This window comes from Papio anubis, chromosome 16 (genome assembly GCF_008728515.1).
Source record: "Papio anubis isolate 15944 chromosome 16, Panubis1.0, whole genome shotgun sequence".
NCBI classification, from domain to species: Eukaryota; Metazoa; Chordata; class Mammalia; order Primates; family Cercopithecidae; genus Papio; species Papio anubis.
Window position 1 is genome coordinate 87,324,229 of NC_044991.1, and position 24,013 is coordinate 87,348,241.

Sequence of the window (24,013 nt, forward strand, 5' to 3'; positions counted from 1 at the left end):
TGAATCATCCCAGAGACAGAGAACTCACTATCACTCCCCTCCCCTTTTGAAATGACAGTCGGAAATACGTTGAATTCATAGAAGAGAATATTAAATTGTCAGATTTAAGAAAGACATTGAAAAATGAAAAAGTTATGAAGAGAGGATTTCAGAATGAGTGCATTCTAGTGATCACACATAAGGTGAACCCCAAAACATCACAATGCGAGAAAGTGGAACACTGCATGGCCTATGCTTTCAGCATCATTTTGCAGGAAGAAACTGGGAGAAGGGCGATCTCATTCTCATTCTTTGAAGGGTGGCTTTTCTAGCAAGGATTGACTTCCATTTCTTTGCTTCCAGTGAAGAAGGTTGAGCTCATCCCAAAAGGCTAGGATGGATAGAAATGGAATTTCTTTGAGAGCTTACATTGTTGAATGGTTTGGATCATGGCAGTAGTCTCCTAACTCACCTGCCATCAGTTCTGCAAACTCTCTGTTAAATTTTATCCATTCAGCATCTAGAGATTAGATATTATTTTAAAGTATTTTTATAATAAAGGATTACTTTATGAACAATAATGTGCACAGGTCTTACAGTCTTAAGTATTGATTTCAATGAGTTTTGTCAATGGTGTGTGCTCCTGTAGTCGTCCACCCAAGGCATGATGTAGAATACTTTTGCCATGAACCCCCCAACCAAGAAGTTCCCTAGTCTCCTTTCAAGTTGATACCCTTAGTCTAGAAAGGCAAGCACCTTCTGATTCTGTCACTGTAGATGAGTTTAGCTGTGTTCTTCGATCTCATATACATGAAAGCACACAGAATGCCTACTTTGGGAGCCGACTATTTTTGTGACTCAATCAAGGTATTGTGTATTAGCAGTAGTCCTTGCCTTTTTATTGCCAAGAAGCATTTTATGAATATACTTCAATTTGTTTATCTACTCATCTGTTGATGGACATTTATGTTGTTTCCAGTTATGAGCTATTATAAATAAGGCTGTTATGAACACTCTTGTACAAGTCTTTTTGTGGACACAGATTTTCATCTCTCTTCGGTGAATCTCAAGAGGGTAGACTTGCTGAGTTATAGAGGAGTTGTATATTTAACTTTATAGGAAACTGCCAAAAAGTTCTCCAAGGTGCTATTCTACCCTCCTGCCAGCAACATATGAGAGTTTCTGTCACTCTATGTCCTTGCAAACATAGGGCAAGTCACTTTCACTTTGGTCTTACTGGTGAATGTGAAATCATATCTTGCTTTAATCTAGTTTTTCCTAATGACTAATGGGGTTAAGTGCCTTTTCATGTGCTTGCTAGCCATTTTATGTCTTCTTTTGTGAAGTGCCTGTTAAAGTCTTTTTCCCACTCTTTTAATTGGAGTGCTTGTCTTTTTATTATTGATTTTTTGGAGTCATTTAAACATTCTGGATTTGAATCTTTTGTTAGACAAATGTGTTATGGATATTTTTTTCTTCTCTGTGGTTGTGTGTTCATTTGCCAAATGGGGTCTTTTAAATAGCACATTTTTTTTTGATGAATCCCATTTAACCTTCTTTTACATTTCAGTCTGTTACATGTTTTGTTATTATTATTTTGAAGTGGAGCAAGGTGGGGGTCAAGCGTTTATTTTCCCCTGGATACAGCTGTCCACTTGTTTCAGCAGTATTTGCTTAAAGCACTTTCTTTTCTCCATTGAGTTGACTTGATGCCTTTCTCAAAAATCAATGTGTGGGTTTCTTTCTGAATCTTTCATTCTTTCCACTGATGGATGTATATTCTATTTTTGTGCCAATATCAACTCATCCGAATTACTATAACTTTATGTAACTCTTAAAGCAGAAATTATAAGTCCTGCAACTTTGTTTTTTTAAGATTATTCTATTTTAAATCCTTTGAATTTCCATGTAAATTATAACATTCGCTTTTCAATTGATGCAAAAATCCTGATATGATTTTCACTGGGATTGTGTTTAATCTATGAATCAACTTGAGGAGAATAGACATCTTAACAATATTAGTTGATCAGCCTGTGAGCATTTGTTTAGTTTTTATAATTAATTTTTATTATTACAATACAATGTACAGTTGTGTTGCATACAATGTTTCAGTCCATGAGGAAGCACATAGTCAATGGTGATCTCACAAGAATATAGTACCATATTTTACTGTTGCTTTTCTGTGTTGAGATACGTTCAGATACACATACTCACCATTTTGTTACAATCACCTATAGCATTCAGTATAGTTACGTGCTTGTAGCCCAGAAGCAATAAAACTTGATCCTATAGCCTAGGTGTGTTGTAAGCGGAACCATCTGGGTTTGTGTAAGTGTAGTCTATGATGTTTCTGTAAGGACAAAATCATATAATGACCCATTTCTCAGTAGGTATCCTCCTTGTTAAGAGATAAGTGACTGTATTATAGTTTTCAGTGAGGAGGTCTTACAGATCTTTTGTTATTCTAGGTATTTCATGTTTTGGGATGCAACTATAAATATATATGTATATAGATTAAAATGTTTTCCCATTGTTATTGCTTATATACTGGAAGTACACTTGAGTTTGGTGTATTTGTATTCTGTAACCTTTCTTTCTTTTTTTTTTTTTTTTTTTTTAAATTTATTTATTATTATTATACTTTAAGTTGTAGGGTACATGTGCATAACGTGCAGGTTTGTTACATATGTATACTTGTGCCATGTTGGTCTGCTGCACCCATCAACTCGTCATTTACATCAGGTATAACTCCCAATGCAATCCCTCCCCCCTCCCCCCTCCCCATGATAGGCCCCGGTGTGTGATGTTCCCCTTCCTGAGTCCAAGTGATCTCGTTGTTCAGTTCCCACCTATGAGTGAGAACATGCGGTGTTTGGTTTTCTGTTCTTGTGATAGTTTGCTAAGAATGATGGTTTCCAGCTGCATCCATGTCCCTACAAAGGACACAAACTCATCCTTTTTTATGGCTGCATAGTATTCCATGGTGTATATGTGCCACATTTTCTTAATCCAATCTGTCACTGATGGACATTTGGGTTGATTCCAAGTCTTTGCTATTGTGAATAGTGCTGCAATAAACATACGTGTGCATATGTCTTTAGAGCAGCATAATTTATAATCCTTTGGGTATATACCCAGTAATGGGATGGCTGGGTCATATGGTACATCTAGTTCTAGATCCTTGAGGAATCGCCATACTGTTTTCCATAATGGTTGAACTAGTTTACAATCCCACCAACAGTGTAGAAGTGTTCCTATTTCTCCACATCCTCTCCAGCACCTGTTGTTTCCTGACTTTTTAATGATCGCCATTCTAACTGGTGTGAGATGGTATCTCATTGTGGTTTTGATTTGCATTTCTCTGATGGCCAGTGATGATGAGCATTTTTTCATATGTCTGTTGGCTGTATGAATGTCCTCTTTTGAGAAATGTCTGTTCATATCCTTTGCCCACTTTTTGATGGGGTTGTTTGTTTTTTTCTTGTAAATTTGTTGGAGTTCTTTGTAGGTTCTGGATATTAGCCCTTTGTCAGATGAGTAGATTGCAAAAATGTTCTCCCATTCTGTAGGTTGCCTGTTCACTCTGATGGTAGTTTCTTTTGCTGTGCAGAAGCTCTTTAGTTTAATTAGATCCCATTTGTCAATTTTAGCTTTTGCTGCCGTTGCTTTTGGTGTTTTAGACATGAAGTCTTTGCCCATGCCTATGTCCTGAATGGTACTACCTAGGTTTTCCTCTAGGATTTTTATGGTATTAGGTCTAACATTTAAGTCTCTAATCCATCTTGAATTAATTTTCGTATAAGGAGTAAGGAAAGGATCCAGTTTCAGCTTTCTACTTATGGCTAGCCAATTTTCCCAGCACCATTTATTAAATAGGGAATCCTTTCCCCATTTCTTGTTTTTCTCAGGTTTGTCAAAGATCAGATGGCTGTAGATGTGTGGTATTATTTCTGAGGACTCTGTTCTGTTCCATTGGTCTATATCTCTGTTTTGGTACCAGTACCATGCTGTTTTGGTTACTGTAGCCTTGTAGTATAGTTTGAAGTCAGGTAGCGTGATGCCTCCAGCTTTGTTCTTTTGACTTAGGATTGTCTTGGAGATGCGGGCTCTTTTTTGGTTCCATATGAACTTTAAAGCAGTTTTTTCCAATTCTGTGAAGAAACTCATTGGTAGCTTGATGGGGATGGCATTGAATCTATAAATTACCTTGGGCAGTATGGCCATTTTCACGATATTGATTCTTCCTATCCATGAGCATGGTATGTTCTTCCATTTGTTTGTGTCCTCTTTTATTTCACTGAGCAGTGGTTTGTAGTTCTCCTTGAAGAGGTCCTTTACATCCCTTGTAAGTTGGATTCCTAGGTATTTGATTCTCTTTGAAGCAATTGTGAATGGAAGTTCATTCATGATTTGGCTCTGTGTTTTTTGAAAAGATCAACAAAATTGACAGACCACTAGCAAGACTAATAAAGAAGAAAAGAGAGAAGAATCAAATCGACGCAATTAAAAATGATAAAGGGGATATCACCACCGACCCCACAGAAATACAAACTACCATCAGAGAATACTATAAACACCTCTACGCAAATAAACTGGAAAACCTAGAAGAAATGGATAATTTCCTGGACACTTACACTCTTCCAAGACTAAACCAGGAAGAAGTTGAATCCCTGAATAGACCAATAGCAGGCTCTGAAATTGAGGCAATAATTAATAGCCTACCAACCAAAAAAAGTCCAGGACCAGATGGATTCACAGCTGAATTCTACCAGAGGTATAAGGAGGAGTTGGTACCATTCCTTCTGAAACTATTCCAATCAATAGAAAAAGAGGGAATCCTCCCTAACTCATTTTATGAGGCCAACATCATCCTGATACCAAAGCCTGGCAGAGACACAACAAAAAAAGAGAATTTTAGACCAATATCCCTGATGAACATCGATGCAAAAATCCTCAATAAAATACTGGCAAACCGGATTCAGCAACACATCAAAAAGCTTATCCACCATGATCAAGTGGGCTTCATCCCTGGGATGCAAGGCTGGTTCAACATTCGCAAATCAATAAACATAATCCAGCATATAAACAGAACCAAAGACAAGAACCACATGATTATCTCAATAGATGCAGAAAAGGCTTTTGACAAAATTCAACAGCCCTTCATGCTAAAAACGCTCAATAAATTCGGTATTGATGGAACGTACCTCAAAATAATAAGAGCTATTTATGACAAACCCACAGCCAATATCATACTGAATGGGCAAAAACTGGAAAAATTCCCTTTGAAAACTGGCACAAGACAGGGATGCCCTCTCTCACCACTCCTATTCAACATAGTGTTGGAAGTTCTGGCTAGGGCAATCAGGCAAGAGAAAGAAATCAAGGGTATTCAGTTAGGAAAAGAAGAAGTCAAATTGTCCCTGTTTGCAGATGACATGATTGTATATTTAGAAAACCCCATTGTCTCAGCCCAAAATCTCCTTAAGCTGATAAGCAACTTCAGCAAAGTCTCAGGATACAAAATTAATGTGCAAAAATCACAAGCATTCTTATACACCAATAACAGACAAACACAGAGTATTCTGTAACCTTTCTAAATTCAATTAAGTCTAGTACTTTTTCTTTGCAGATTCTATTCCATTTTTTACATATACACAATTATGTCTAGAGTAGGGACAGATACACATTGTTTTTCCCAGTGATTATAGTTTCTTTATTTTTTCTTGTCTTACTTCAACAGCTAAGACCTCTAGTACAGTGTTCAATGGAACTGGTGAGAGAAGACGTGCTTGCTGTGTTCCTGATATGAAGAGGAAAGCAGTCCTTTTCCGTAAGTATAAAACCATAAACCTTAGGTTTTTCATAGATGTCCTTTATCAGATTTTGAAATTTCTCTGCTATTCCCATTTTGCTGAAAGTTTTAAAAAATTATTTAAATAATGGATTTTGAATTTTGTCAAGTACATTTTATGCATTTACTGAAATAATTATATGGTTATTCTTAATTTCATTTACGTAGTGAGTTATACCAATTGAGTTTTGAATGTTGAAAACACCAGAATTCCTGGGTTAAGCCCTGCTCAGTTATGATAAATTGTATATATTGCCATATTTGATTTGCTAATACTTTTGCAATTGTACTATGAATGATATTGGTCTGTAATTTTATTTGTTTGATTTGTCATGTTTTGCTACTATGGTTATGCTGCCCTAAAACAAGTGGAGGAACTGTTCCTTCTTCCTTTTTCTCCCCTTTAAAGGAGTATATACATTTGGTATTGTTTTCTTTCTCAAACATTGGATAGTATTCACAGTGAAGTCATCTGGGATTACATTTAACTGTTGGAAAGTTTTTTATTACAAATTCAAATTCTTTAAAAGATATTGGTCATTTAGATATACTAGTTCTTGTGTCATTTTTGCTGGCTGTGTTTTTCAAAGAATGTTTCCATTTTATCTGACTCATTAAGTTTGTTGATAAAACATCATTCCTCCTGTTATTCTTTTAATGTCTGTAGAATGTCTGGTAATATTGCCTCTTAAGGTCTTCATATTGGTGATTTATATGTTCTCTTTTTTTCTTATAAGTCTTCATAGAAGTCTGTGAATTTTATTAATCTTTTCACAGAACCAAACTTTGACCTTTGATTTTCTCTATTGTTTCTTGGTTTTCTATTTCTTTGATTACCACTCATTTTAAAATCACTTGCTTTATTTAACTCCCTTCAGTTAAATGTGTTCTTTTTTCTAGCTAATTAAGTTGAAGGCTCGGTTCACTGATTTTAAACCTTCCATTAAGTATATATATATACATATATAAAGATATAAGTTACCTCTAGACATCAATTCAGCAGTATCCTAAAATTTTGATATTTCATTATTTGTCTTGTTATTCAGTAGATTTAATTTCAATTTTTCCTTGTCATTTATTCTTTGATATACATTATTTAGAGGCATTTTTAAAAATTTGAAACCATTGTAAGGTTTTCTAGAAATCATATTGTTTTCTTAGGCTACATCATTTTAATTAGAGAACATACTCTGTGCGTTTCAATGCTTTGCATTTACAGCGGCTTTTTTTTTATGGCCCAGCACTGCTCTATCTTGGTAGCTATTCAATGTGTATTTAAATACTTAAGTTGATTGAGAGTGTTGAGCAAATTTTTATAACCTTATAAATTTATTATTTAGTTGTTCTAGTAATTACTGAGAGAGAAGTGGTAAAGCCTGTAACTAATATGGTGGATTTGTCTGTTTCTCTCATTTCCCTGTCAATTTTTACTTAAATTTTCACAATCTCTTTTATTTTTTGCCTAATATCTAGCACTGTTACATCTTCTTTATCAATTAACATTTAACATAATTATGAAATTTCCCTCATTGTCTTTATTAATATCACTTATATAGAAATTTTTTCTGATATTAATGTAATTTTCTTATGTTTATTTTTTGCCCAATATATGTTTATCCACACATTTCCTTTTAACCTATATGTTTATAGTTAAAGAATGTTTCTAGTAAATAGCATATAGTTGTATCTTGATTTTTTTTCCTTGAAACTGACAATCTCTACCTTTTACATGTTTAGTCTACTAACTTTCAGTGTCGTAGTCAGTAGGATTGTATTTCAGTCTATTATTTTGTCATTTAAAAAGATTGTCCCATTTATTCTTTGTTGTTCTCTTCCTTCTTTCCTATCTTCTTTTGGGTTAACTAAATATTTTTGTAGTATTCCATTTAATCTCCTTTTTTTTTTTTTTTTTTTTAAGAAAGCAATTATTTTAACATTTTTTAGTGGTTGTTCTAGATACCACAATATTTATCTTTAAATTATCAAACACATCTTCAAAGAATAATTTGCCATGTCATGAACAATGTGAATTTTCTTTTTTTCTTTTCTTTTTTTTTTTAGACTGAGTCTTGCTCTGTCACCAGGCTAGAGTGCAGTGGCATGATGTTGGCTCACTGCAACCTCTGCCTCCCAGGTTTAAGCAATTCTCCTGCTTCAGCCTCCTGAGCAGCTGGGATTACCGGCACCTGCCACCATGCCCAGCTAATTTTTGTATTTTTAGTAGAGACGGGGTTTCACCATGTTGGCCAGGCTGGTCTCGATCTCCTGACCTTGTGATCTGCCCATCTTGGCCTCCCAAAGTGCTGGGATTACAGGCGTGAGCCACCGCGCCCAGCCACAATGTGAATGTTTTATAGCTACATACTTCCATTTACTTCCTACACTACTCTGTCCTCTTAGTGTTGTGTATTTTACCTCTGTGTATCTTATGGACCTGCAATAGTTTTATTCTGCTTTAAGCAGCTCATGGTGTGGTATCATTTCTCATAATCCTACATGTTAGCATTTTTTTTTAGCAGCACATATGTGCTGGATGTGAATTCTTTCAGCTTTTGTCTACATAAAATAGTCTTTATATTTCTTAATTTTGAAGTATATTTTAACAGGATAGTATACTGTAGATTAGGAGGGTTTTTTTCTCTTAGCCTTTTAAAAATATTGTTTCATTGTTTTGGGTCACCACAGTTCTTGTTGTGAAGTAGCTTACATTCTTTTTAGTGCTTCACTGTATACAATATCTTGTTTTTCCCCCTGTGGATACTTTTAGATGTCTTCTCTGTCTTTGATATCATCAGTTTGAGTATGTTATTCTTAGTTGCAGGTTTCTTTGTATTTATCCTGTTTGGGGTTTGCTGAGATTCTTGGATCTCTAGATTGATGTCTTTCATCCCTTTTTAGTAATTTCAAACTATGATTTCAAATATTTTTCTTCACCATTCTTTATTTCCGGTTTTGGGGGGCTTCAGTCACACTTATATTAAATACTTCATATTGACTCACAGTTCTCATTCTCTAACATTTAAAAAAATTGCTCTTTTTGGAATATAAATCATTCTATTACAAAGGCACATGCATATTACATTCATTGTGGCACCATTCACAATAGCAAAGACATGGAATCAAACGAAATGCCCATCAACAGTACACTGGGTAAAGAAAACACTGTACATATACACTATGGAATACTATGCGGCCATAAAAAAGAATAAGACTATGTCCTTTGCAGGAACATGGAGGGAGCTGGAGTCCATTTTCCTAAGTGAACTAACATGGGAACAGAAAACCGAAGACTGTAGGTTCTCACTTATAAGTAGGAGTTAAATGGTGAGAACACATGGACACATAGAGGGGAACAACACATACTGCAGCCTATTGAAGGGTGGAGGATGGGAGGAGGGAGAGGATCAGGAAAAATAACTATTGGGTACTTGGCTTAATACCTGGGTGATGAAATAATCTATACCACAAACCCCCATGATACAAGTTTACCTATACAACAAACTTGTACATGTACCCCTGAGCTTAAAATAAAAATTAAATTTAAAAATTGCTTTTTTTCTCTTTGTGTTGCAGATTGAATAACTTCTAATGTCCTCTCTTCAAGTTTCCAAATCCTTCCGATATCCAGTCTATAAAATCAATAAAATATTAATTTTTCATATGGTGTTATTCAGTGATTGCATTTCCAATTGTTATTTAAGGGCTTGAATATTCTGCCTACCTACTGGACCTTTAACACATTTTTCCTAGTTATATTAAAGTCCTTGTCTGTTAATTCAATGATTAGGTTATCTATGCATTTACTTCTAATGACTGTTTTCTCTCTTGGTAATGAGTCACCTTTTCTTCCTTTTTATGTCTCATAATTTTAATCCTATTCCAGATATTGCCTATATGAAGACAGTAGATACTGAATAAATAATATTTACCCCTGGAAAGGTGGTATGCCTCTTCCTTTGTTAGGATATAAGTGTTGGCAGCTGAGTAGATCCGATCTGCCTTAGAGCTGGGTCCAGGCTTTCATAAGGCTCATCCCCATAGGGAATTAATTCATTTAGGCTGGTTTCATTTTTACCCCTCTGGTGGGTCTTTAAAAACTGATTTTGTGGTCCATCTGTCTTGTTCTCATTGTTCACGTGGTATCAACTGTCTCTTGCAACTTTCTGTATTCTTGTGATAACACATTTCTGTTATCTTTGTTGCTATTATGATGTGATGATTTTACCAACTGCAACAACTATTTTAATCAGTGTTAAGTCATTAAGCTGTAACGTAAATCATGGCAGAGTGTGTTGCTCCATGAAAATGGGGATGGGGCTATAAAAACTTGTAGGCTTGGAAGAGAACTGTGCTATTTCTTATTGAACAAAATAATGATTAATGGCAGGGGCTGTTGGAAACCAGCTGGTTTCCATGCCTACTTTAAAAGCAACACTCAACTTTAAGAAGCCATAGACTGGATAAAGAAAATGTGACACATTTATATCATGGAATACTATGCAGCCATAAAAAAGAGCAAGGTCATGTCCTTTGCAGAAGCATGGATGGAGCTGGAGCCCATTATTCTTAGCAAATGAACACAGGAACAGAAAACTAAATACCGCATATTCTCACTTACAAGTGGGAGCCAAATTATGAGAACACATGGACACTTAGAGGGAAACAGCACACACTGGGGCCTTTTAGAGGGTGGAGAGTGGGAAGAGAGGATCAGAAAAAAACTAATGGGCACTAGGATTAATACCCAGGTGATTAAATAATCTGTACAGCAAACCCCATGACACAAGTTTACCTATGTAACAAACCTGCACTTATACCCCTGAACTTAAAATAAAAGTTAAAAAAAAATACAAAAAAGTCTTTAAGAAGCCGTATCTCTCACCCTGCATTCAACCTGAGCAGTCTGAGGGCAGTTGTAAGTCCATATAATAATTCCCAAACAGTACGTAAAATTTTAGTGTAACTGAAGCCCCAGGGAAAAGGGCCTGGGGCCTCCGTGGGGATACTAGGAGAAGCTGATGGGCGATCTTTGCGTATGGTTATTAAATAAGAAGCTGGAATTCCAATGCAAATCATGTGCATTTTATAGGCATGTGACAATAAATTGGGGGTAACAGGAAGCTATAAGGATTAGAGTTTTCTAAGAGGCTCCAAGAGGTAAATAAAATCCATTCAAAAACCATTTATTGAACATCTACTACATTTCAGATTCTGGGTTAGAACACGTTAATATGAGATAATATTTCTTGAACCAACATTTTCCCCAGGAACTTTGCTAAGCATTTTGTGTGCATTATTTCAATTTATCTTTATCATAACCCCATGAGATGGTTACTGCCCTAATGCCTGTTTTATAGGCTTAGAAATGCACAGAGAGTAAATAACTTTCTGAAGCTTCCATGGCTAGTAGCATGTAATGGTGGTATAATTTGACCCTTGGCTAGCTGAAATCACAATTCTACTTTACAAGTGAAGGAATTGAGGCATTGTCCATGACATCATGCACTTCACGGAAGCAGGTACTATCCATTAGACCATGGACTTCCCATACACAGATGGCATTTGTTTGGTTTTATTTCTCTGTCTCCTGTGCCCAGTATCATATCTATACATTGCGGAGCCTCAATAAATATTTGAATGAAGAAATAGGTTTATTAGGCAAGGTAAGCAAGCAAATGAGCAGATCCCACGGATCACGGAGGATTGACGGAAAGCTGGGCACCGTGGACTGTCCTTGTCACATCCTATTTACTCAACTGTCTCCCGCTTTGGACTCTGAAGTTCTTGATGGTGTGTCTGTGTCCACTTACCATTTTGTGCCCATCCTTTTATTTGACAGGGATCAAGATGCTTGATCAGTGGCTGCTGAGTAAGTGCTAAGTGGAGGAAGCAGGGGGTGAACTTATTTCACCATGGGAGGAGGTTTCACAAAGGCAGTAACATCTGAGCATAGTGTATTTTAGTATGATTCGAATGGGTTTCCCCTACTGGTAAAGAAGAGTTTTTGTCTAGACTAAGAAATCGGATCGCAAGCACTGGAGGACATAGAGTCTCAAAGAGAATAAGGAAGTATGTCCAAGAGGAGACGAAGTAGGTAGGGGAAGGGAAAAAGGCAGAAAGGAAGAGGAGAAAGAAAGGGAAAGGGAGGAAGAGGAGGAGGAAGGAGAGGAGGAGGAGAACTGATGGAGGGAGGGAGAGAGAAAGAGAACCTTGATACAATTGAAACCCCTACACTGGTCATCTCTGAATGCCAATCCTTTGGGCTTCTCAGTTATGAGTTCTTACATCCCCTGTTTTGACCGAGACTGGTTTGAGTTTGGTCCCAATTTAGCAAATGAAAGCATTTTAACTATATATTGATTACTTTCTGTTCAGTGGTTGTATCTTAACCTATTTTTACATCCATTTAAAGTAAAAGTTGGCAAATTGTAACCAATGGGCCGAATCTGGCCCACTGTCTGCTTTTATACAGTCCATGAGCTAAGAATAAGAATAGTCATTGCATTTTAGAATGGTTGAAAGATGAAAGAATATGACATTCGTAAGGCATATGAAATTCAAATGTCAGTGTCTTAAATAAAGTTTTTTGGAACACAGCCAAGCCATTCATTAATGTATCGTCTATAGCTACTTGATTCTCATACACATGAGGCAGAATTGAGAAGCTGAACTGAGACTGGATGGCTCACAAAGCCTAAAATATTCACCATCTGCCCCTTTACAGAAAATGTTTGCCAATCCCTGACCTAAAGAATCTACTGCAGAAAGCATTGGCATTTGGGGGGGCCATTAAGAAGATGCCCTTTATTTAGGGATGAGAAGGGGGCAGAAAGCCCCATGTTCATTCTAGAATTGCCCCTTAAAGCTCTGACCTCCCAGTCTCTGCCTCCCTCACCTTTCTTTACCTCCCTTTGTTTGGGCGCCAGCATGTTCCAGGCTCTGCGGGGGGCAGTCACGAGTGAAAATTGCACTTGACCGAAGGTCCAGAGACCATTTACACACTGCACAATTCCTGGGGACTCACCCAACGCCTCTGACTTCCAGGTAGTGAAGTGGGGTACTTAATGACACCCTTTTCCTAGGTTAACCGGGAAGATTAAGTGCATCATGATACATGTCTGTTACATAGAAATAGGCAGCAAATGCTTCCTCTCACTATTATTGTGAGAAGCAGTGAGATAAACTTTGGGAAAGCACTTTGTAAATGATAACGCACAGCTGAAGGGAAATAAATATAATGTTATAATAATGGCTACATGTGCAGTTAGGACGTAAATGACTTCAGAGTCACTACATTTCCCCCCCTTCGATTACATAATTTTATATTGCAAAGCTAATCGATGCCCTTGAAAATTTAGAATAGTGCAAAAACATAAACAAGGAAAAGTAAGACTCCCCTGTCCCCCCCACATTCTTCCCAAAGGCAGATGAGGCTGTTATTTTTATACACTTCAGAAATGGTCTCCACATATATCACTAGTGAGTATTTGGGGTGCGTGTATGTATTTCTGTGTATGTGCCTGTACCACCATCTCTGTTTCATATCAATGACCGTAACATAACCTGATCTTTACTTGACTGCATTTACTTAAAAAAGTTATTACATTCACCAGGGATATGTTCAAGAATGTCTAAAGCAGTACTGTTTGTAATAGCTAAAAACTAGAGAGAAACTAAATATCTGTCAACATGGGAATGAGTCAGCAAATTGTATATTTATACAATAGAATGTTATCCATTGATAAGAACGAACAAACTACAGCTGTCCCCGACAAAGTGGGCAAATATCACAGACATCATCTTGACTAAAAGAATCCAGAGGTGAAAGTGTAAATGGCCCCAGGACTTAGCTGTGACGTCACACATTAGGATGGTGGTCATCCTGTGTAAGAGAAACCCTGGGTGGTTGCCTACAGTGTCCTGCTCCCTGGTGTAGCTGTTGGCTGCCCAATGTGTAGACTTTGTGAAAATTCATCATCACATATGGTTTGTGCACATTTCTGTAAGCATGAATTTCTTCCATAAAATTCATGCTAGAAATTTAAAAAAGCATATCTTGGAAATCAATTTGAGAACATATGGGTTTGCCTCCTCTTTCGTAGCTGTAGACACCTTTATTGTACAGACGAATGGCGTTTTCCCTCAGACTCCCACCTTCTCATGCACATTTGTTTCCAGCTATTTGCTGTTGCATGCATTTTCCAAGATATTTTCTAATCACCCTTCTAAACAGAAGCAGGTTGTTATGAGCACAGACAGATGATACCATGGGGCATGGAACCAATTCTGCCCTGCAGATGCCAAGAGGGAGCTCAGCCTGTTCCAGGCCACCACACAGGTGCGTGGAGCCCTGACCCTTCCTGACCCAACAATGGCATCGTGTGGGCAGACATGCTGCCTGCACGGACGCATTGCTGCCAATGGTATTCCCAAGGCATGGGGTTGTTATTTGCATTTTCTCGTTGTCATGAGCACCCAGTGTTCTGAATATTAATGAAACCATTTGCAGCCTCCTTTGCAGCCTTAAAATATTCAGCATCAGACATACTGTTTTGTTCCCATTTCAGCCAAGTTTTATTTCTCTTAACCAGCTTTGTTGTTGTAAAGTAAAATTAATGTATGATTTCAGTGTTTAAATCTCAATTCTCAGCAATTCACGACAGATTGCAAGTGAATATGATTTGTTCGTTAACACCTAATGGGTTGAAATAATTTATTGCACAAACATTTCCAGGAAAATGAAGCCACTTGAGCAAGAGCAAAGCAGGAAATGTTACTTGTTTATCTAATAAACTACCCTAGGGTGAGTGAGTACATTAGCATTGCACAAACTTTGTGACTTATTTATCATCACTATTTATTATTAAAACTTTATCTGCTTCAACTTAGTGAATGGCTGCCTTGGGATACACCGCTTGGAGCAACAACAACAAAATAAAGTTTATGCAATTTGCATAATATTGTACAAAGAATATTAGCTTAGAACAATATGAATCCCTGGATCATTTGCACAGCCCTTTGGTGTTTAATGTTGGTAAATATTTAAATAACAGCAAGCCTGTATCATTATAAAGATTTCTCTTTCTAATCTGCCCTGGATGTACAGCTGTTGTAAATGACCACAATCACGCGATTTGACTTGGAGAATGTTAGGGATGACGAAGAAGCACTTGTTGCTTATGTTGGCAAAGATGATGGAGACAGGAGCACCTGCAGGAGACGTCTGAGACAAGATGCTGAGGTCTTGCTGTATTTCCTTTTTGATCGTTAATGACAGCGTTGGTGTTTCACATGAACCGGGTTCTGCATAGAGTAGGCATGCAGGAGATGGGTCTCTGCAGTTCCAGCTCCTCTTTCACGAATGGAGTATTTGCCTATTAAGAAAAAATATGATTCATACTCCTGGGCTTTTGCACATGCTGTTTTCTCTCTGGGTCATTCTCCCTATGTGTCACCTGCTCACGTCCTAGTTGTGGCTCACTCATCCTTTTGGTCTCAGCGTAAACCCCTGCATTCTTTGTGATGCCCACTTGCCCCGGCTGTGTCTAGCTTGGTCTTGCTGTTAAGCACCTTCTTGATGCTTTGCATTGCTCTCCCACAGCTGAGTCACTCAAATGTCTTTTTTCTCCACTGGACTCTGAGCCCCATGAAGTGGGGGGATGTGTCTATGTTGGTCAGTGTGGCAAATGGTGAATCCTGATTTACAGTTTTGTTGAATTAAAAAATGAATAAGTGAATGCCTATAGTAATCCATTTAAAGAAGTGTCTACATAAGCCACCATCACAGGCTATGTTAACCTTTCACATTAGACACATTAAAAATGAATGCTGGCCAGGCATAGTGGCTCACACCTGTAAACCCCGCACTTTGGGAGGCCTAGGCGGGTGCATCACCTGAGGTCAGGAGTTCAACACCAGCCTGGCCAACATGGTGAAACCCTGTCTGTACTAAAAATGCAAAAAATTAGCCTGGTGTGTGCCTGTGGTGCCAACTACTTGGAAGTCTGAGGCACGAGAATTGCTTGAAGCTGGGAAGCAGAGGTGGCAGTGAACTGAGATCGTGCCACTGCACTCCAGCCTGGGCGACAGAGTGAGACTCCATCTGAAAAAAAAAAAAAAAAAGAATGCTATGCTAATATGCTAATTCCTTATGTTGGTGAGAGTCTGCAGATGCGGGAACTCTGAAATACTTCACAAGAACACTTTAGCTGCATGAGGCAAAAGTCTTAAAGTGATTATTTTATTTTATTTTTATTTTTGGCTCAGCAAATACGTTTGTGGGAATTTACCCTAAAACAGTAAAATTTGGGAATGTGTGGACATATTTGGTCCCAAGGATATTCATCACAATGTCATTTAAAGTTGTGAGAAATTGTAAACAACTTAAATGGTCAACAGTAGGGAATTAGCTGAGAGAGTTGTAATTTATCTAAATGATAGAATACTATGAAGGTATTAAAATAATGATTTAGAAATATGTTAATGACATGGGAAGAGGTTTATGATACACTCTGGGGTGAATAAAGCAAATATCAAGCCTTATGAAAATATGGTTCCATTTTTTTGAAACAACATTTATGTAGGCAAATGACTAGAAACACATATATTAAAATGTTAAGTCATTTTCTGTGGTTTGGCATGATTTTGTTTTTAATGTGATTCTTTTTCAAAATCAAAAGCAAAGTGAGACAAATAAACCTATGCATTGAGTTGCTGGTTTAACCCTCACAGAGGGACATCAGGTTAAGTTACTATAAAAAGCAGTTACTTGGCTGTACATCTTAATGGCATATATGTTAAGGATGTAAATAACATCAAATAAATTTCATTTTCTTTTCAGTAATTATATTGTGAATAATAACTTTGGTATTTTGTTTGGAAGCTACTTAAGTAAATTCTAGGAGAAATCAAATAAATTACGTTAACATGAACAAGAGATAATATATTTAGCTTAAGAGAGAAAAATATAAAAGAATTTAAATAAAATCCCTGCAACCTTAAATTTGAATTGAAAATATCAGCATAGATGCCAATATGCTTTCACTTAAAAGATACATTTTCCACCTCTGCCAACTGAACAAGCCCTGAAAGAACTTAACTAGTAGCAATGGATGTACTTACTACCCACGCTGTGACTGCTGAGCACCTATCCACTAAAACAAAGCAGGGATTCTTCGAGTAATGGCTGACTCCTGATCTGGGGCACGAAATATATGAGAAGATCCCAGATCACCTTACTCAACCCGAGGAAGCAAGAAAAAAGGTTGCTGGGTCTCCTCGGAGGAGCCCCACACACTCGGGGCTTCAGTAAGAATAACGACGTGGAATGGAAGCACATCATCTGTGTTCACATCCATGCGGAAAACACAGACAACAGACAACAATGGAGCAAGACACATCAACCGTGTCGAAATCCACAGGTAAAGCACAAAACCACCGCAGAAGCTGCAGCAAATCAACACCACCATGAAATGGATCGAAAGAGAGACAGGGAACCAACTCACAATTTTGAAAACCAGCAAATAAAGAGAAAAAATTGAGCATTTTTTCCTGCCTTAATTTTGCAACTGTACCTCAGGGTAACACAGTGGTTTATTTGGGAATGTTTCTTTTTATATTGAAGAGTTCCAGCTCAATAATAATGATGGATGATAGAATTAGAATATCATAATTTTTCAGCCTCATAGGCAATAATGGAACCATGCTGTCATCCCCAATGACTGCTGGCATCACAAAAAAGAGCAACAGCCTGGTATTGTGTCTCTGGATGAAAGCACATGATACCAATTAGGGGTTTTCTTGAAAAATATTGAACCTGAAGACTGGGGATAGAGCAGTACGTTAAATGATACCACAGGGTTGTAATCAACAAATTTTAGAATGTGAGAGACCCTATGTCATCACTGACAAATAAATTGTGAAGCCATTAAAAAGAGAGGAGGAAGAACTTACAGATAGAGATTTAAGCGTCATATTAGGCAACTACAAGGTGAGGCCTTCTTTGGATCCTAACTTGAATAAGCCAACTATATATATAAATATACACTATATGTAAAAATATATATATACACACTGTATATAATATACACTGTATATATGCATACACTAGAAAATTTACAGTATATAAAAATATATACACACACAATTCTATATATACACACCATATATATAAAATATATGCACACACAACTGTGTATATACACACTATATATACTGTATATATACACACACATATATATACACACTATATAAAATGAATGCTAATGCCTAGTGTCGATGAGAGTTTAGAGATGTTTTACACTATATAAAATATATATATACACACAACTATATATACACACACACATATGTGCAATGAGGGAAATGACACTCCCTGGATATTGGTCATATAAAGACGTTATTGTCCTATGTTATGCTGATAATGGTATTGTGGCCATTTAAAAAATCTTATATTTTAGAGGTACATGTGAATTATTTCCAGAAAAAAATAAGCTCACCAGAATGTGTGACAGAGATAGCTTCTTTTGACTTTCACTGATTTTTTAGGTCCTTGAGACTGTTCTGTTTTGAAGACTTAAGATAAGATTTAATTATTTTCAGTGCTCAGAAATTTTCTTCTATAATTTTACTGATCCTTGCCACAACTCCATTTATTCTGTTTCTCATTTTGAATTCCCTTGGGTAAATGAGGTAGCCTGGGCTGGTTCTCTATTTTTCTTTTCCTTTTTTCTCCAAATTTGTCATTCAATCATAATAGAATTAATTGAATTAAATGAAATTGATCCAAAGCAACTTATATCCCACATGGGATACGCCAACATCTAGATTTCACATCAGCCAGATATCACTACAACGGAAAGATTGAAATATGAAAGAAAAATACAAAGATCCTTCTTATTTTGTAGGAAAGTGAAGTTTAGGGAAAAAACTAACAATCACCTTTTATTCTATAGAGAAGCAGTGAGAGCTGAGAGCTTCAGACACACTGGAAATAATATGAAGCATTTGAATCAATTATATGACGGCAACAAAGAATAATTCTATTTTCGTGGGTCAACCACTAATTGCAGTATAATGTTCTCAGCACTTTCATCTGTCGTTGCTGGGAAATATTAATGGGACACTTAAGACCAAGGCTTCAGCATAACTATTGGGTAATTAGGGCACGAATCCCCATGCATACTTAATTGTATGATATAGGACCAGGCTAACATTAGAGTGGGGGTGGTTTCAGAATGACAATACAGAGAAACACCTCCTTGGTTTCTACAACTCTAAGACATCAGATTAAATTGAGTACGTTAAAAAAGAATAGCACTGACATATCCCAGACTCTGTTTCTGTTCTAATTAGCTTATTTACAAAGTTTAGTTCATCTATTTTTCCAAAAAGACATTTCTCTGGACTGCCCTACAATTCTGTTTTAGTCTCCTAGTTACTGAAATCCAGCTCAAAACATAAGTTCATTTTCCTTTTAAAAGGGAATTTATTGTCTCATAGTGGAAAAGCCAGAAGCCAGCATCCCAGGCATGGTGGATCCAGGTGCATAAATGGTGTCCTCAGGGAATCAGTTCCTGTTCTCGTGTCTTTCCACCTGGTGATGAAGGTGGTCACCAGGAGTTTCAGGCCACAGCTTAGCAGTTTAGCAACCCTGCTATAAAGAGCACTAAAGCTCTTGTTAGCCTAGCTGTGGTCACATTTGTAGCCCTAAACACATCACTTGGCCAGGGGGATGCTGTCCATTGGCCAAGCTGGGGTCCCAGGCCTACCTCTGAAGCCACACTATGGGTTCAACCTCCCATACGCCAAATGGCAGAGGGTAGTTCTTTGATGGAAACTTTGTCTCCACAGCCTGGAAAAGGGAATGAATGTTGGGCAGGCAGAAATCACAACAGACATCTTTTGTGGAATTTTAAATAACTTTTGGAATATTAATCACTACTCTGTCTTGCCTGACCATTTCCAGGCTTGCTAAAGGAACAATAGCAAGGCTGACTTGAAATGCTGGTAGAGGCTTTGCTGTTCTGTATTTGAGGGTAAAAGAAGGAGCAGTTTGAGGAGAATGTGGAAATGTTGAGCTGTCCATCTGTCTTTCTCTCAAAGGATGCAAAAGCAAGAATGGTCAGATATACATTTACTGATGGATCATTGACTTTTTAAAATTCCTATGAAAAAACAACCTGTAATCTTTCCAGATTTTAGAAATGGTAAAATGAATCCCTGCTAGTCAACTATACTAATGGGAAATACAACAGACACTTATTTATTCTAGCTTTACATTAACAAAGGTTACGTGATAGAATAGCTTTCAAGAATGCTGTTTCTAGAACTTCCTGTTTGGTCAAAGAATGAATATTATACAGTCACAAATGCATGGCCAGCCACCTGAGGAAAGGTAGCACCTAAATGACACTATGAGATAGGGAGTTCAAATAGTCAAGTGTTTATTAAGGTGGATATTCCGAAGTCTCATCAAACTTTAGCCCACGTATATTGAGCACTGACTGTATGCTGTATGATTTGCTGTGCCTTGGGGATGCAGATATGTTAATGACATGACCTCTGGTGTCTAATAGGGATGATCTGCTTATAACAGGTTATACATGAGATTAATTCAAAGAAAATGGAGAAGATGGCATACATAGTGAAATGTCAGGAATTTTATGTTTTTCAATAAATGGAGTTTCATTCCTAGACCTACTGATGGAATGAATAGAGTAAAATTCAATTTTAGGATTTTTGTTCCAAAACTCCTTACAGCTAGGGGGCATAGATGTTAATCTCTGAAATGGGTGAGTTTGCTTTGTCTTAAATTGTGTACTGCCAGGACATATGATGTCAGACAAAATAGATTCAGGCATTGATTGCCGGGTGAGTTTAATTGATTGCTGTTTCTTTCTGCTTGACTAGAGACTGAGGTTTGCTGATGTTTCTGCATGTCTAATATAATTTCCATTTGGTATTTGGCTTGCTTATATAAAGGAATACATATTCAATTGAGTTGAGAAAGACCAGACCATGGTTGTTCAAAACCCTGGGGATGTGGCTTATGCTTGTTAGCACTTAGTCTTCTCTGGTTTCTACACACAGTTTCATTGTGACACCAAGCTCCCTGTCAACTTTCATCACAAAATAAGTACAAAAATATTTACATGGGTGTAAAGACTGATGGTTGCCTTAACATCTATGGCCAGTGCAGGGAAATAACTCATTAGAAGGATTAGAAGACCTGGGCCAATTTAAAATTATTTATAAATGCTGGATTCTAATGAGCATTCCAACCACAGTGGGTGATAGTAAATTAATGTAAGCAAGGTTTTTCTTCTTTTATTTACTTTCTCAAATCTCAGTGGGAGGCATGTCCAGTAGGGGCCTGTTGCTCCCATCTCAAGTACAAACATTTCTTTATGTCTGTGGCGAAAGTGGGGATCTGTTATTGGGTCATTTCAGCCCATCTCAACACATGCAGGCATCCAAGTGTGTGTGTGCAAGATGAAGACAAGCTGCATTCCAGGAAGAAAGTTTTCAGGCAAATGGCTTCTGGACCAATCATCAGTTATATCAGGACAAACAGGACTTCTTCATATTGAGGAAGCCCACGCACTTGTCAATTCCCGAAGCTTCCAATACATTGACAAATGAACGAATCTTGAAATAGGGTTATAAAAATTGGATATATTTATATTCTCTTCATTGAAGAAATGTATGCTTTTTACACAGTCAAGTGCAGTGACTAAATGCGTGATCTTACTTGAGGATACGCCTAGCAATTGCTCCCTGGACATTTGTGAGTATAAGGCCAATACCATGAAAGACAGAGGGCAGAGGAAGAGGGAAGCTGGGTTTTAGGCTGTCACTGAGCCACTGAATGACTCCTCACCTGAAATCCTCAGGTAGATGCCCAACTGCTGTACTTTTCATAGTTGAGCCAATAAATTATTTTCTAAGTCAGGATGAGTTAGGCGCTGGCTCCTTGCAGTTGAAATCATCCTAGCTGATGCAGACCTGCTTCCTCCCAGTGCCTCCACCCTTTAACCACTCTTAGCACTCACACAATGCTGAGGCTATCTTCATTTAATTGAAAGGTTAATTATAGGTGGAGGTCTGTTGTAGAATATGTGGTTATTTTGGTCTCTGTAATAGTAAACAGGTTTGACAGTCCTCTGACTGACTTGACTGGATGGATGGATTGTTGATATGACATAATTCTAGCGATTAGCTGTCAATCCTTTCATCCTTAAAGATGCTGTTTTCTCATTTCTTTACACTGGTTTGACAATTTATACAGCGTGAAATGCTTTCCTATGCATTATCTCATCTGATCATAAATCCACGCTTGGAGTTATAGAATAGACATTTTCTACTTTTTCAGTGGAGGAAGCTGAGACAGCAGCCGCCCCAGGCCACCCTGCCAACATAAACATAGAATCCAGGGCTCCCCATGAAATGTGTGTGACCTCCCTGGCTCCACATGGATGGGCCAGTCTCATCAGTGTCTGCATTGTTGGTCTGCATTAGACTATAAGCGACTGAACACAGTGACTCAGACCAATCCAAGCAACAAGGATATCCATGGTGCTGTGTAACAAGAAATCCGGAGTCAGAGTGGGGTCTAGGCATGGATGTCAGGCTCCGGAGCCTTTATCTGCATTTTTCTGGGCTCGCATTGCCTTTGAGGGATTGGCATCATCCTCCAGAGATGGCAAGGTGGCCACAGTTGATCCAGGCATTATCTGACTCAGCAACGTCCAGGAGCAGCACCTTCTCTTCTCCGGTTCTTTACTGGAGCCTGGAAACCTTTTCCATAACGACATGCGGCAGACATTTCCATTTTATCTGCACTGGGTCCGTGCCCACTCCCCCATCAGTCATTGAAGGGGAAAGGGAGCCCATAATCCTCTCAAAATTACCTGCTGATGAGAATCAGCTGTTGGATAGTGAACCACAGTAACCCCCACAGCATGATCTAAAATGCACTGACCTAGAGTAAGCAGCAGTTGAAGAAAATTGGTCTGGACATGGTGGATTGCTGCTGTCACAGCCCCTCATTTGTTCATGCCTCTCTGTGTCCTGGCATTTGTGTCAGTGTGGTCCCCTCTCACACTGACTCAGAGCCTGGCCAGGGGACTTGTTTAGGTCAATGAGAAAAAATCAAATGTTACACAAAGGGCTTGTCTTCTGTTCGCTCTTGGGAACTGTTATGGACTGATTGCATCCCACTAAAATTCATAGGATGAAGCCCTAACCCTCGATGTGACTATATTTGAATGTGAAGCCTTTAAGGAAGTAATTAAAGTTAAATGAGGCCAGAAGGGTGGGGCCTACTCTGATAGGACTGTGTTCTCATAAGAGGAGGGAGAGATACCAGAGACCACTTCCTCTCCACAGGCTCACAGAGGAAAGGTCACGTGAGGACAGAGTAAGAAGGCACCCATCCACAATCCAGGAAGAGAGGCCTCACTGGAAACCAGTCCTGCTGGCACCTTGATCTTAAATTTCCAGCCTTCGGTACTGTGAGAAAGTAAAGTCCTATTGTTTAAGGGCCCCCCTAGTTGGCGGTATTCTGTTATGGCAGTTTTAGCAAACTCATGCAAGAACTTTACAACCATTATCCCAAGAACGAGCTTGGGCAGGCCTGCTGGGTGATAAAAGACAGGACACCTAGGTACCTTCATGGCCTCGGCCTGCAACCAGCCAGCCTGTAGGCAGGCACGTTAGTTCAATGACCACCAGCTGACCACAGATGAGTGCGTTTAGTGAGACCAGTAGAAGAGCTACCTACTTGAGCCAAGTCCAGGTTTCAGACACACACAATTAAAAGCCAAATAAATGCTTGTTTTAAGTCACTGAGTTGTGGGGAGGTCTGTTATTCAGCTATAGGTAATGGACACATGTAGGCTATAGAGGTTTTCAGCCACACACTCCACTGAAACAACTTGAGTTGCACATCCTTCTGTTGGTCTGATTGGGAATGCAATTTGTTGACACTGTGGGTCAAACCCATATCGACAGGGATCAGGTAGTCAGGCAAATGAGTAAGGCAGGTTGCGTAGAAAAATACTCATCAGGCCCTTTTAGTTTGAGTTTTATTTTACGTATTTGGATAAATATACAGATACAGAAATAGCCACATACCATAGGAAATCAACTGTCTAAGAGAGGGGCCGGATGACAACTGGTACA

General features: G+C 38.1%; 1 long non-coding RNA gene across 3 annotated transcripts in view; it reads left to right on the forward strand.

Annotated features, from left to right (window-relative positions):
• The window catches only part of LOC110740468, a 157,038-nt gene that overhangs the window by 15,979 nt on the left and 117,046 nt on the right, over positions 1-24,013 (forward strand). For 2 of the 3 annotated variants that reach the window (XR_002515047.2, XR_004179134.1), the window contains exon 2: positions 5,720-5,809. This is a non-coding gene — a long non-coding RNA (uncharacterized LOC110740468). Of the gene's footprint in view, positions 1-5,719; positions 5,810-9,403; positions 9,490-24,013 lie in introns of those variants that run through there. The other variant, XR_002515048.2, reaches the window with a different exon arrangement.